At 37.9% G+C, this 15,433-nt stretch overlaps 1 protein-coding gene across 2 annotated transcripts in view; it reads left to right on the top strand.

Moving 5' to 3' along the window:
- Nucleotides 1–15,433, top strand: part of LOC130075548 (homeobox protein PKNOX2-like) — an 85,719-nt gene that overhangs the window by 6,267 nt on the left and 64,019 nt on the right. The window contains exon 2 of one of the 2 annotated variants that reach the window (XM_056240188.1): nt 8,369–8,440. The exons of the other annotated variant lie outside the window; for it this stretch is intronic. The gene's annotated coding sequence lies outside the window, so the exon portion shown is untranslated. The remainder of the gene's footprint in view (nt 1–8,368; nt 8,441–15,433) is intronic. 2 annotated transcript variants of the gene reach the window in all.

Below are 15,433 nucleotides of genomic sequence, written 5' to 3'. Positions count from 1 at the left end.
AATGAAAATTCTGTCATTAATTACTCACCCATGTTGTTACAAACCCGTAAGACTTTCGTTCATCTTCGGAACACAAATTAAGATATTTTTGATTAAATCTGAGAGCTGTCTCACTCGTCCATAGGCTTCTATTGTAATTGAAACCTGCCGGCCCAGAAAGTTAGTAAAAACATCGTTAAAATAGTCCAAGTGACTACAGTGGCTCAACCTTAAGTTTATCAAGTGAGTAATTACTGACAGAATTTTCATTTTTGGGTGAACTAACCCTTTAAGAATCAAGTGTGTGTGGACTTTTGAACGCGGTAATTTTTTAGTAATTCAACTTTTATTTAGTCTTATGTAAACATATTTTATATAAAATATCTTAATCAGGACAGTACTGAATAAAAAATAACATGCATTTTTGTATCTTCCCTCTGATTTTGTTAAAATAATTAACATTTTGCAGATTCTGCAAGGTGTGTGTAAACTTTTGACCATGACTGTATATACAGTATATATGTGTATACACACACACACTACTAAATATAATCTATATATTACATTTTCTTGCTGCTTGACTTGATCTGTCTTTTCAGATTTTTGAGAAAAGACTTCTTAGATAATGTGATTCATCATCGAAAGTACTCCACTTTAGAACTGAACACCAGCACTGCAAAAATATCCTTGATAAGGAAACATTCATGATATTTTAAATGTTGTTGCTAAAAAGAATCACAGAAATTGTATATATCTTAAGACAAAAGACGTATTTTCGGTTTTATTCAAACAGATAAAATGATTAGTTTTTCAGTAGCCATCAAAACGTGTATCCTTTCACTTTTTGACAGCTGCTGAAAAACTAGGCCCCTCTTCCCCCTCGAACAGACCCACTGTGATCAAAAAAGGCTTCTAGGAACATGCAGAATGCAGACAAACTGCAATAAATTGTTCTCCATAAGTAAGGGGAAATGGATTTGGTAATGTGTGGAAAGCGGGATCATAGTGAATACTCCAATCACAATGGAGATTCATTTTTGTACTAATATTGTAGCTTTATGAGAATTTTTTAAATAAAAACATACTTTTTTTCAAGGGTGGATCTTAGTGCTATGGGACCATACCGGTTGCAGTAGAGTCAAATTGGCTTGTAAAGTGTTGTAATGTCACTAAATGATTTATTCTAGAAAGTTAAAAGCGATGGCCACAATTACTCTGCGCTTTAGTGTTGAAAAAGTCGCTAATTCGTCTATCATTTATCTATTTAGATGTGTACTTGTTTTTATCAGTCCAACAGTGCGAGCGTTCATCATTATATCTAAATTCCTCAGAGCTCGGTGCTGTTTAGCGCTGCTGGTGGGTTATATTTGATACATCAGTATAAGCAGCATGATTTCAGGCTGCGGGGTGCTTCGCCTTCCTCAAGCACATGAGAGATTTCACACACACCAGCTGCTTTATTGCGTTCGTACAGTATGTGCTGACAGTTTTGGGAAAACCTCATGTCATTTCAGATTTAAGAGGTGGTTTCAATCGCCAACAAAAGGCCTCAACAACATATTTTTGCCGTCCTAATGGATGTTCCAACCACGCCGAACCGCATTCCGCTCCCTCTCGCTCTGGTTTGTTTTTAGGGGCCCCATAAGATATAAAGTTGTTTCCTTTCAACTGGAGTGTAAACATATAAAAGATTGCAGATTGAGTGTGTTCTCGCTCTAGTGTTTGGAAATATCGCAGAACATTAAACAATCTTTTATTCCCAAAGCAGTTACTTCACAATAAATTAGCACATTGCTGCAGTGTTTCCTAACAGTTTTGATCTAATGGTCCCCCACAGCCTCATCAGCAATGCCCAAGTAATCTTGCATCAACACCAAACTACACAAGTTTTCCTTTTGATTTGTATTATACTGGATGCAATTTTGCATTATCATTAATATGATTAGAAGGCAAATTATTAACTTTTTAAGTTTGTCTTGCATGTAAATGTAACACACACACACACACACACATATATAATTTTATATTATATTATATTATAGCCATCATGTTTTTCTTCACTGTCGTTGCAGTGCACCTTCCCCATTGAAATTCAGCATTGTCTGATGCAGTGTAAACTGTGTAGGTGACCTTACTAGATTGACTAGTTGATGATCTTACGGACAGACGCCTGTACTTCGGTTTTCTCCAGCTGCTAGCCGTGAGACTTCTGGAGACTGTTCAATTGAAAACTTAGAGGGAGATAAATATAGCAGATGAAATTGTGTCCCGCTTTGTGTGAAACTCTAGAAACGGATGGTCTTCAGAGAAATCATCACTTGCCATACGGGGGATGATATTAATGCGAGGCCGCAAACACTGGGTGCGATAACAGCCAGGAGACTGATCAGCGATGCATCAGCCATTTATCGACCACAACTGCGTGGAAAACAATCTCGTGCTCCCTGACTGTTAGAACTTTATAACGTTGCCCTTCAGAAAGGACTGATGACAGCTCTGAGCTAAAAGTGAAACATAAACAGCTGCTGCCCCAGAGTGTGGGGGAAATGTAGACGCATGCATGTGGCGCTCTGCCATAGCCAGGGTAGGATGACACAAGTTTTTGGGGAGAGCGAGGACAGCAAATGCCCTCGCCGTTAGGGAGAGAAGCCAGGCCCGTGCACCCAGGTGGCTCATACATCCTCGGCGGATTTGGAACAGAAGTGCGAAGCAATGTGCAGAAGGTGGCAGTAATGCAAAATATGGCGTACACCTGCCTTTTTTATCTCGGTCGTAACGTGGACCACCATTCTGGTGGTCGTATGCACTCCAGAGGTATTTATAAACCACCATAGACATTTAATACAGCTCATCACACCTTTTAGCTCAGCTGACTTTAGCGATCAACACAACTGGGCCGAGGAAGAGCGAAAGGGTTAACCTTTTCCTTCCCGTTAGAAAAGGAGGGTGGAAAAACAGAGTGAGAGGTCATGGTGAATACATATAGTGTTGGGGAATTCCTTACTGTCCTTCCTAAACCTGCCAATGTTATCAGAGTGCAAGAGTGGAAAACCCGGTATGGTACATTAGACTGAAGCAAAAGCTAGATTAAAGACTCAAGCCAAAGTATGGTAAAAAAAAGGTTACTGAGGATATCATTGTCATTGTGGTGGAAGGATTTTGTTTCTGAAATGTGTCAGAACACAATACACAAAGTAGCTGTTGCATTCTCAATGTCGCCACTAGGGACGCTTTAAGCACTTGGATGTCTTTTCTAGTAATAAACAAACACTGTTAAGTTGTTTTGATTGATACTGTGAAGCAGCTTTGATACAATCTGTATTGTGAAAAGCGCTATATAAATATATTTGACTTGAGTTGACTTGACTTGGCTTTAGCGGGAATTAGCATAAATGTCATCTATGCTCAGTTTTCTCTTTTTCGGGTCAAAGCCAGGGTGAGCAATAGTTTTACTGAGCAACTTGGTGAATTTTTTTATTGTTTATTTTGTTGCAGATTTAATTGATTGGAGCTGTGTTATTTTGATAATATTTATTATATATTTTTTTTGCCTTTATTTGATATTTTCAGTTTATTTTTTTAAACACATTTTTTATGTAAAAACATTTGTAAATAGTTTTATTTAAATTAGTAGTTTTACTTCAACTTATAGCAGTTATGGCAACTTGCAAAATTTTCTTTGGCTAATATTCATTTTGTATTTTATTTGATGACAACACTGGTTTGGACATTTTTCTCTTTCCCTGTTAAAGGGATACTCCACCCCAAAATTAAAATTCTGTCATCATTTGCTCACCCTCAAGTTGTTGAGGTGTAGTAGCAAAGACAGAATATTGAAGTTTGTTACCATCACAGTAATGCAAAAGCTCACAATAAGTATGTACAATAGTAATGCACACTAAATGTATTAGCTAAGCACTGCAGTTTGCGTACTCGAGTTTCTGGCCTTAGAATGCACATATGCGTTTCCATGAGCCTGAGCGTGTGTCTCATCTTGTGTGTATGCGACAGACTCCAGAAGACAGAAAACCATCTTAAGCCAGGGAATCTGATGAAAGCTCAGTGTCTGACTTTCCCATGTCCCAGCACTCATTCCTTAAGTCCCAGGACAGGAAGCAGAGCGAGCTGTAGGCCTCAGAGAGTGTCTGAGTTTGGGCAGATGGGAGATGAAGTTTGGCTGAGGGCCAGAGATCTCCGGTGAGCATATAGAAATGAAAGAGCATGTGAGCTCAGGGATGGATTTTCCACACAGCAAGGTGACCATCGGCTTTTGTATTAGTTTTAGTACTAATGTTAATTTGTAAAATATTGACCAAATTTTTTTTTGTAAAACAAAACAAAAAAATCTCAGACTTACAATTGAAGGAGGGATATGAGTCAAACAGAGTTACATTTTTTGATTTAGACAACTAAGCACGCCCTAGCAACCACCCTGACATCCCACAATTATATAGCAACTGCATAGCAACGGTCTAAAAAAAATCCTCTCACACTAGCAACCACTGACAACACCGTAGCATCATGTAAACGCTTCTTACACTACCATTTAAAAGTTAGGGGTCAGTAAGAAAATAATTTTATGCAGCAAGGATTGAGCAAAAGAGACAGACTTTTATATTGTGACAAAATATTTAAATTTCAAATAAATGCTTTTTTTAATTTAAATTTCTATTCACTAAAGAATTCTGAAAAATGTTTCCACAAAAATATTAAGCAGCACTGTTTTTAACTGTGATAATAAAAAAAAATTACTTGAGCACCAAATCATAGAATGATTTCTGAAGGATCATGTGACACTGACTAGTGTAATGACTACTTCACTAGAATAAAATACATTTTAAAATATATTAAATATTTCCTAATATTACGTTTTTACTGTATTTTTGATCAAATAAATTCAGCCTTGCTGAGCAGAAGAGACTTCTTAAAAAAAGAAAAGAAAAAAAAAAATCTTACAAACCCCAAACATTTGACCAGTAGTGTGCATGTACTTTGTTGAAAAATGTTTCATTCATTAAATAGGAGAGAGGCCCCACTTTGCATATGTTCTTTTTATTTTAATTTTAATCGCGTCTGTGCAAATAAAAATAAAAATAACATATGCATAGTGCGGCCTCGCTCCTATTTTTCGTATTCTAATCATCCAGGCCAGCACTCTTAAAGTGTATTAGTGTATACATTGAGTGAAGCCTGCTCCTATCCTCACTTACTTAACAATTCATTAAAACAATCAGTTTACATTCATTTATTAAAATATGACCTGGGCTTATAATAATGTGTTATCATTACAGATTCTGCCTTTCAAAGGTGGAGGAATTACAGATTTAAAAGTTCCCATGAACTCTTCTCCAAAAGTCTGAGGAAAATCAAAATTTCATGGTGAGATGTTGTGCCATTTAAAAGATTTAGAAGGATTTGTTTCGGATAAGAGCCCAGATCTACCTGTCTCATTGCTACGCCTAGAGATATTTTTAGCAGTTAAGTCCTTTTCCTGTTTGGATTTCCGTAGCTCACTAATGTGGAGAAGACTGCAGCAAAAATTCCAAGATTCAGATCAAGGGAAATGTATTATGCACTGAGGATGAAAGTGTTGTTTCGACATGGAGAGCACAGTGTATACTTCATTAAGCGCTAATATTGATTTGCGAGTTTGTGTGTCGGTCTGAATGGTAACAAAATAAACTTGTGCTTCATTCAGCATGTGCGTTTGTTTTGTTCTCAGTGTGTATATATAAGCTTAATGCGTCTGCGTGTTGCTCCATATTCCCCTTGTTGTGTCTAGTGCGGCCTTTTGTGTCAGCTGCACACTGGTTTAATGTGAAGTTTAAGCTTCTCATGACGCCAACTAGGGTCTAGTTACACTAGTGGGAATACCTGCTATTGTCCGCTAAATCCCTTCTAATTCCCAGGAATTCTGCTTATCATTCAACTCATCAAACCTCCTTGGTCCTGCCACACTTCCATAAGTTACTATAAGTGATCTTAAAGACACAGACCCTTCACCATGATGCCTTTAAAAGCTATTTATGGTTTATATAATACCTATAGAGTTGCACTGTTTTTAGCACTGTGGTCAGTTTTACTTGCCATTCATATTTTAAGGTTACATTTTTGATCCAGTTCTATTGATTTTGTGATACCAAATCTCATGAAGCAATCTTCCGATACAAACAAGAAGTCTGTCATTCTTCCAGACGTTTTTGACGACTGCTATCAGGCGTTCCTGAATGCAAAGGGCTATTTTCATATATTGCATAGAAATACAATTACGCCCTAATGTTACACACTTTATTAGAGGAGAGACACAGAATATGAATTGTTCCGGGGTTGTCATAGTAACAGGAAGTTCTAAACCCCCGGCAGCAAATGTTGTTCTCGTGGTCTTTGAACAGCTGGCGGGGCTGTTACTGGCAAGGCATTGTGGGTCATTACCACCTTGCATTTTTTAGGACAACATTTCTTGCATTGTCAAAATCAGGAGTTTTGAGTTTGCGTCATTGACAGTATTTTAAATGTGTCGATCTAATAGTTATTTTTATAAGACAGTCAAGATTGAAGAGACAAAGGGACCAAAAGAGGGCTATATAATACTGGAGAAAGCTATCTATTAGAATTGACATTTGTATTCAATTCCTTTCTTGCTTTTTAAGAGACGTCCATAAAGAAATCAGGCACTGGTAAAAACATCTAATATAATATAATGATATATACTATGTTTTATTGTGTTAATCCGCTAAAGGCCTGTTCACACAAAGACGAATGTTCGGTGCGATAAACACTTTAATTTGAATGAACGTCTGTTAATGCATCTGCTCAGACTGACATGAACATTCACATGCCGTCAGTGCGACAGACTTTTTTCTTTTATGCAGAGGTGTTCTAATCTCTTTTCCATCACACTGCGAAGAAAACTCACCGCTTTGAAAGCTCAAGCTCGTTAAAGATGGGTGGATTCTGATTGGCTGTCAACAAAAAAAATCATCCTGAAAGTGATTCCTTTGTTTTGTTATTGTTATAGCTGTTCTCTATTCTCATAGAATTAGAAAGATTGTTAAAACTTTATAGTTATTGTCATTGGTGTGACCAGCCCTTAAGTTGAAGTACTAAAATTACTAAAACTAAAATAAGATTTATTTAAAGCTATATAGACATATCAAAATAAACAAAAATGACAAAAGCACATAACAACAAAATGAAAATTAAAATGAAAACTGAAAATATAATAATAAAATCTAATTCAAAATGTTAATAAATACTAAAGTAGTGTATAAATAATACTAAAATAACACAGTATCAAACTTTAGAGAGTAGCCCAGCTGCATTCATCTCAGTTGGAATCGGGTCAGTCACACAGTCTGAAAGTCCTCAACCGTCTCCTTCTCTATATGTGGAATCATTAATCAGAGCGGCTGGAGGGAGTGCAGGAGGTCGGTGTGGCGACTGAGGGAGGCTGGGATTAGGTATTTCACAGAGGTGCTCTGTGTATTAGAGAAGAAGGTTTACCCTAAAGTTCAACTTTCTCTGGGGTTTTGAATGAGGGGTGGGAAGGGCAAACCCACAAATCTTCTGTTCGTCTGGTTTGGAGGGTACTGTGGTGTGTATGAGGGACTTATTAGTGTTTATTTCTGTAAATAAGCTGTTTGTTTGTGTGTGTGTGTGTTTGGTGTCCTGGTTGTTTGTGATGGGGCCGTGAGCTGTAGATGTGGTGGTCTGCTGCAACAGGAACGCTAATGCTTCCTCTGAGGCCAGTGAGGAACAGCATGATTAGCCCTCCAGCCCCCCGGGGGGAGCCGCTGCGCTCTCCTTGCTCTAATTCACTTTGACGTCAACAGGAAGGCAGATCAGGTCTCATGAGGGGGAGAGGGAAGTGGGCTGCGGACTGTATGGCTATGGACGACTTTGGGGCTTTGAGAGGCTGCGGGAGGGATTAGAAGAACCCTAAAATGTTTTCTTTGTAGTTTGGAAGAAACTCGGGAAAGGTTTCACATAAACCTATACTGGCGGAGGACTGAAGCGTGGGGGGCTGGCCGCCATGCCTGCCATTCCCGCCCCTGACTTTATCTTTGTTTGCCCACCTACCCGAGCTCACGCACACACACATACAGCCTCTATTAAGCCAGGACAGCAGGGCCCACACATACATATACCTTCCCACGCAATATCAAATTACTTTTCGAATTGTGGGGTCAGCAGGCCCACGGGTATCAAGCAGCGTCAATAAAAAGATCCCCATTCTAAAACGCATGTAGTGCTGGCTAAACCTAAATCAACATATTTGGTCATTTTACAAGTTGTGTTGTAATGCCTTCGGAGTAATGATCTCAGGTTAGCTGTTGGTGAACAGACCATTAGATGTAAAAGTACTCAGACGGTTTCTCTTGTGTTGTAGACTGTCTGGAGGGCAGTGCGCCGTTGGACCGACTCCAACATCAGATGCTCCAATGCTGAGAACAAGCAAACTGTAAGTTCCTAAATCAACACTTTCCATGCTCATTCAAAAACACATTTGCTCTGTTACAAAAGCTAGTGAGCTGCCTGTTTAGGCAGTATTTTAAGGCGTCATAGACGTACCCCTGACACAAAAGCTGTTCAGAAATTTAGGTCTGTCTATCTGCCTGCCTGTCTGACTGTCTGTCTGCCTGCCTGCCTGCCTGTCTGACTGTCTATCTGCCTGACTGTCTGCCTGTCTGTCTGTCTGTCTATCTATCTGCCTACCTGTCTGTCTGTCTGACTGTCTGTCTGTCTGACTGTTGGTCTGACTGTCTATATGCCTGCCTGTCTGTCTGTCTGTCTGCCTGCCTGTCTGCCTGCCTGTCTGTCTGTCTGTCTGACTGTCTATCTGCCTGCCTGTCTGTCTGACTGTCTTTCTGCCTGCCTGTCTGTCTGTCTCTGTCAGTCCATCCATCTTTCATTGTGTTGTTCGTTCTATCGTTTAGTTTACAATTTGTTCAGTTGTTTGTACCTTCTATCTATCTATCTATCTATCTATCTATCTATCTATCTATCTATCTATCTATCTATCTATCTATCTATCTATCTATCTATCTATCTATCTGTCTCTTTCATTCTGTTGTTCGTTCTATTGTTTATTGTTTGTTCAATTAATTCTATTATTTTTGTCTTCTATCGTTCTATCAATCTGTCTTTCTATCTGTCTGCCTGTCTGTCTGTCTGACTATCTGTCTAACTGTCTGTCTGTCAGTTTTAATTGTTCTTCCTTGAATTGCAAATCTGCACTAATTTGGCACCTACATTTAAAATTAAATTTAAATCCATCCTTTTCAATTCTGAGTGGCACGCATCAATGTCTAAAATACCATGTTTTTTTGCTAAATTGTATGTTTATATTACATACACAAATTGTTCATTTAATACTGAAAAGTGCGAATTACTTAAATCTTAATAAAAAAATTGATATTTTACACAATTTTAGTATGTGCTGTTTTTCTGCTTTTTAGAATATCACATTGTTAGCTAAACAACATGCTAATGACGAACTCCATCGAAATCAATTGCGAACCATACGCTTAACATGAAGAATGATATTTTGTGCAATAGCATTTGGTTTGCAAAGAATTGCTGCTGATGTTGCTCATTCTTAATCTGTCATTTATGAGGTTCAGCTTTGGTTTAGGTTGCTAGCAGCTAGACAGCTCACTAGGTGTTGGAACAGAGCCATTTTGGTTGCCAAACACTTTTCTTGTACTTTGATGTGAACTGAGTTTTCCACAAATTCACCTAACAGCTTTTCTAGTCATGCATAAAATGGTCTTCTATAATTATACTTTTGCGATGGATTTTTTTAAAGCATTGATAGCACATAAAGTTCTCTCACTTTATTGAGGAGGGCTGATAAATATGCAGTGTCGCCTATCGAGCTGCCTAGAATACTCAAACCTGTGATTTCTCTGCAGTGATATCGCTCTTCAGGAGTCGTAGAGTTATTCCTTGCTGGTTCATTCAGAATTGGGCCTTTACAGATAAAGTTTGAAATGAATTTTCCAATGCTTGCTGTTCGTCTGCAATCACCCCAGCTGTGTTGTTTAAGAGTTTGTTTCCTCACTTTAATAGCACTTTCTGTTATGTCCTTATAGAGTGCGAATTTGTTCGAAAACACAATTTGTGTCTTTAATGGTTCGTGGGCTCAGGGTGGAATTACGTTGTGGATGAGTGAGAGAGGGAGAATCTGAGGGAGACATTTGTGTGTGCGGCAATATGCAGAATGGTTAACTCTTTGCTTTTCAGAGGGGGTAAACGCCAGGCAAGTCTCTTTAATTGAGTGTGAAAACAGCTGGGTATCTAGTGCCATTTTCCCCCACAGCAGCATGGAAGTGACTATCTCAATATCCTCCTGACTCTAATCGCTCAAAACCCCAAATTCCCCCTTTCTTTCTCTCCCTCTCGCTCTCGGAGCCCTGCCGAGGATTGTTTTACGCTTAATTTTGTTAAACCTAATGAGATTTCCCTAATTAAATCTCCTCCTGACTGGAAAGCTCTCTCTCTCCTGTCGAGTGAAGTGATTGTTTGTAGATCTTTTTAGACAAATAAACATTTTCGGAGCGAAAGCACAGCGCAAGAGAAATGGAAGGAGCAAATAGTTTTTGCTGCAGAGGCCTGTGCTACATTCATTCTTTGCTTAATGACTATTCACTTAAATTTTCACCTTCTCAAATGATCAATACCAGTTCTTCTTGTCTCATCTTAAAGCTAAGATGAAGTGAATTAACTGTACATTATGGCAAATCATGTTAACCGGGAGCAGTGTTGGGGAGCAACCAATTAAATGTGATGCTATTAACTTTTAAGTAGCATAACAGTAGCTCAGCTACCTTCAAAACAAATACACTTGCCTAAAATGAATCAGTCAAATTATTTTTAGTGAATCAGTTCAATCGGAAAATAATTTAAATAAATCGATGTGATCACTCATTTAAACTGATTCACCTACATGATTCATTTTAAATGAATCAGTTTAAAGTAAAAAAAAACCCCAGAGATTCATGAACAGTAGATGAATCTGTATTGTATTGTTGTTTAATATTGATTATATTGTGTATCCTTTTACAAAATAACATAATAATATTATATAAATACTTTTAAAAAAGATGTATTTATTTGTATCCGAATGAACTACTCAAAATTTACTAATTTGAACTTTTAATAAACTTTTAAGGGCAACTTCTAAGTTTTAAAGTAGCGTCCTCAACACTGTGAAATGGCAACAACCATGGCAGTGATTCTAGACTGAAAGCCTCTTTTATAGTAGCAATATTGTCATTTATATAAAGGTGTATGAATATGTATGCGTGTGTGTGCCAGCCTGCCAGGGTCTTGTTTTGTGTAGGAAAGTGCCGCTGGGTGTGTCTGGTCCATTGAACTCTCTGAATAAAAGGCCTTGAGAGTATTGTTGACTGCGGTCATTGAGCTGGTATTGTGGATGCCCCCTGGGAGACTATTGTGGGACTCGACCTTCTGTTTCCCGTGCCGGCTCCGGAAAGCTAGTGCCAAGACGCCTTCACACACACACATCACAGACACACACCATTCCAACCAGACCCTATTCTTTGCCCCCTCCTGTGGACCGTTGGGCAACCTGCCCAGTTCTTGTGAAAGGTGCCCTCTGATTTTACCCCCTCTGATCAGGTTTCTGCCACCAGTTGCCCGGTTTGATGTGAGTAAGTAGGGTGAGGAGTCAGGGGAGTTGCCCTGGCATCTGCCACCAGCAGGCCACACACAACACCTAGAACACCGCGGTGTTATTCGTTATTCAAGGACTGACTTGACAAAGCGTCCTTTGCGAGGAATGTTGCTGTTGTTTATTTGATGTAGACTGAATTGTTTTATTTCCAGAAAGCTCTGTTAATTAATTTTCCTTTAAAATGTAATCATTTTCTTTATGTCTGGAATTCTTTTTTTTCTGCTGAAATAATTTATGCCATATTACAGTTTCATATTACCTTTAAATCTATTTTTGGCTTCATGAGGGTACATTAAACTAAATTCTACCTGTCAGAAGACCTTAAATCATATAAAAAATATTATTTTTATACAGTATTATCACTGGGGGGGAAAGTATGAAAGCCACGGAAATTCATTGGTGAGAAGTATTGGAATACCAGTAAGTGGAATGCTGTATTATTTATTATTGTCTAGACAGCAATTTGATCTATTGGGATTCAATTATATATTATTGATTAATATTTGTTTTCTGATGAATCATGCACAGTAGGACCCTTATTAAAAGGATTATTGACATAAAAAAGGAAAATTCTGTCATCATTTACTCACCCTCATGTCGTTCCAAACCTTCTGTGCTCCAAAACCTTTCATCTTTGGAACACAAATTAAGATATTTTTATGAAATCTAAGAGACCTCTGTACCTCCATTGAAAGTCTATTTAACTAAAACTATGAAAATTCAAAATATCCATAAAGAGATTGTAAAATAAATTCATATGAATTGAGCTGTTTAATCCAGGTCTACTGAAGAGACAAGATCGTTTTATATGATGAACAGATTTAATATAGGCTTTTATCTACATATAAACATTGATCAGCGAACAGAAACAGAAGCTCTGTCATGACAACTTTTGGAGTGTTTGGCATGGTAATGGTCTGGATATGACAATGTTGATGTATTTGGTCTTGGCAGAATACATCTGCTGCTGCTGCTGCTGGTTATTGTTGCTGCTGCTGCAGAGCAGGTACGGGACTTACTACTGCCAATACATACATGATACACTGCTGTGAGCAAGAAAAACATGCTTCTGCTGCTGTACAATATAGCACACATGAATTACCCGTAGCAGATCTATACAGGTGGAGCTGGGGAAGGTGGAGGGTTTCTGAATGTGTGCTGCTGCTACAGCAAATGCTGACCAAGTATTTGAAGGTTGAGCAGCGAGCTCATTGGCTACTGATACAGCAGGAACCAAAAGAGAATGATGTGATTGCAAGCAGGTTGAGTTAAGGACCTATTAGCCTGCGCCATCTAGAGTTTCATGAAAGAACTTTGTATTTCAACCTAATTGCTAAACCGCGTGAGAACAAACCTGCGTAACACGCAAGAATGAACCTCATTGGTTCCCATGCATCAAGCAAGCACGTTTACCAAAATGAAATGCAGTAAATATTGTTCGCTGATCAATGTTTATATGTGGATAAAAGCAAAAGCTAAACTAAATTCAATTAAGTTTTGGGTGAATAAATGTTCAATGGAGGGACCGAAAGCTCTCAGATATCATTAAAAATATCTTCATTTGTGTTCCAAAGATGAACGAAACTCTTGTGGATTTGGAACAACATGATCCAACTGATGACATAATTAAACTTTATTTTGGTGAAGGTCCATTTTGATTTCATGTTGCCTTTTAATAGTGGATATAAATTTTTTTTTTCATATAGCATCAGTTTACATAGGCATTAACAGTAGTACCTTGTGTCATCGAGGAGTTGATTAGTGCAATTCCTTTTGCTCTTTCTATAACAATCTCAACCTCATCATCATCATCATCATCTCCACCACCCCTGGCCTTCACCCCGAGTCTGTTCCTCATCAGCCTCGATTAGCATTATGTTGATTTAGCCTAGCAGCCCCCACCAACCAAATGAAGGCTTATTAGTTTGAATATTTTTTTTTTATTTATTCCCGTTTTCTTGGGGTCCCTGTCGGCATTTCCAATTACTCTCGCCGTTCGGCTGTAATTGCCTCCGTGCTAATGGCTGCCAGACAATTGTGCTAAATGAGGTGAAGGCGCGAGGCAGCGAGCTCGACTTCATTAAGAGCTAATGGGATTTTATTGGGGGGACTGAAGACCCAGCTCATCAAAAAGGAGAGATGGAAGGAAAACAAAACAGATGGAGGAGAAGAGGCTGAGAGAGTTTTATAGGCGTTTTCTTCAGTGTCTGCTTGTCTTAAGTTATGTCGGACAGGAATGTGCAACCCTACTGTTTCACTGTTAGAAACACGCACGCACACACACACACATACACACACACATATGCACGTATCTCTCTTTCTCTCGATCACACAGATACACGCAAAGACGTACACGCTCCACTAAGCAAACATCCACTCACGCATATAACAGATAGATACATGTATAAACACATTAAAATTCAACATAACATTCATGCTTGAAAAGATGAAAGAGAAGAAATTATAGTGAAGATTTGATGATAATCTGTGCATGTCAGTCTGATTACACAGATTTCTTAGATGACATAAATCGAGTGCCAAACTTTGTGCTTTAAAGTGTGCATCACTTCTGGTTGGAAAAAGAGTATTTGCTTGACTGTAATCTGGAAAAAATAATCACAGTTCTAGTTTTCATAGCAGCAGTTATGTCATGAGTAAATTGTTTGGTGTAGTTTAGATATGATAGATGCCAATGAATGAATGTCATATAGATGTAAAACAGCTCTTGGAATCTCAATCTATAAATCAGAAGAAAGATTTAATGTTCATTTAAAACTAACCCATGCAACACTGAAGTGTTTGTTTATCTCTTATGTGTTTATCTCTTTCATTCCAGCTGATTAATATCTGTGTGTGTAAGAGAGTGACAGAACGTATGTTTGATGGCTAATACTAATAGAAACAGCCCGACATAGATAGCAGTTCCATAGTGGGTGGTTTAACTGTCTTTTGTAATCCTGTTCTGCTTAAAACAAACGTACTTCTCTGTTAGTGTTTTCAGGGTTTGGCTCTACAGAATGTTTACTGGGAACAGATGCTTTTCTAACTTTTTGAAGACTTGGATTTGTCGTTTACCATTTTTTTTTATCTACCACTTTTACTTTAAAAATACCACTCCAGTTAATTAAAATATGACCATAAACTATTTTTTTGTTGTTGCAATTAACTCTATTTGATTTACAGTAATGGACAACATGATTTATGTAAATAGAATTTATTATTATTATTTTGTTCACATAATACATTTAGGACCCCATTAAATGGCATGACGAATGCAATTTTTCCCCCTGTGTGAACATTTTGGCAAGTTTGGGCAGAACTCATGTAAGTCACATCGGCTTCATTTAAGTCACAGCCATGAACATGATTTGCTTCTTGCTATTCGGGCGGGAAATACTAGAGAGATTTGATTGGACAAAAGCTGTGTAGTGCAGAATGAGTCATCAACAATTATTACACTAGAAATATATATATTTTTTTACTTTTAGGATTATACTTGCATAGACTAGCATTAAAGGTAGTTAACATTGACTAAAAACAACAGTACTCTCATCTTGATTTTATGGGGTCTAATCAATAAATAACATCAGCAAAATGTAACTTTTATCAGGGACCCCATGTATTAATATTCTTGCATTAAATATAATCTTCAATTTTAACAGTTGATGAGAATGTTCTACTCAGGTAAATCATATAAAACTTTTTTATGTATTGGGGATACTTCTGTCTTGTCAGAGGAAGTAATATTCTATATAT

Source organism: Rhinichthys klamathensis, unplaced genomic scaffold, assembly GCF_029890125.1.
Source record: "Rhinichthys klamathensis goyatoka isolate OS25496 unplaced genomic scaffold, OSU_Roscu_1.1 h1tg000585l_1, whole genome shotgun sequence".
Taxonomy (NCBI): domain Eukaryota; kingdom Metazoa; phylum Chordata; class Actinopteri; order Cypriniformes; family Leuciscidae; genus Rhinichthys; species Rhinichthys klamathensis.
The sequence above is the reverse complement of the archived record's forward strand: the minus strand, read 5'-3'. Positions and strand labels throughout refer to the sequence as shown.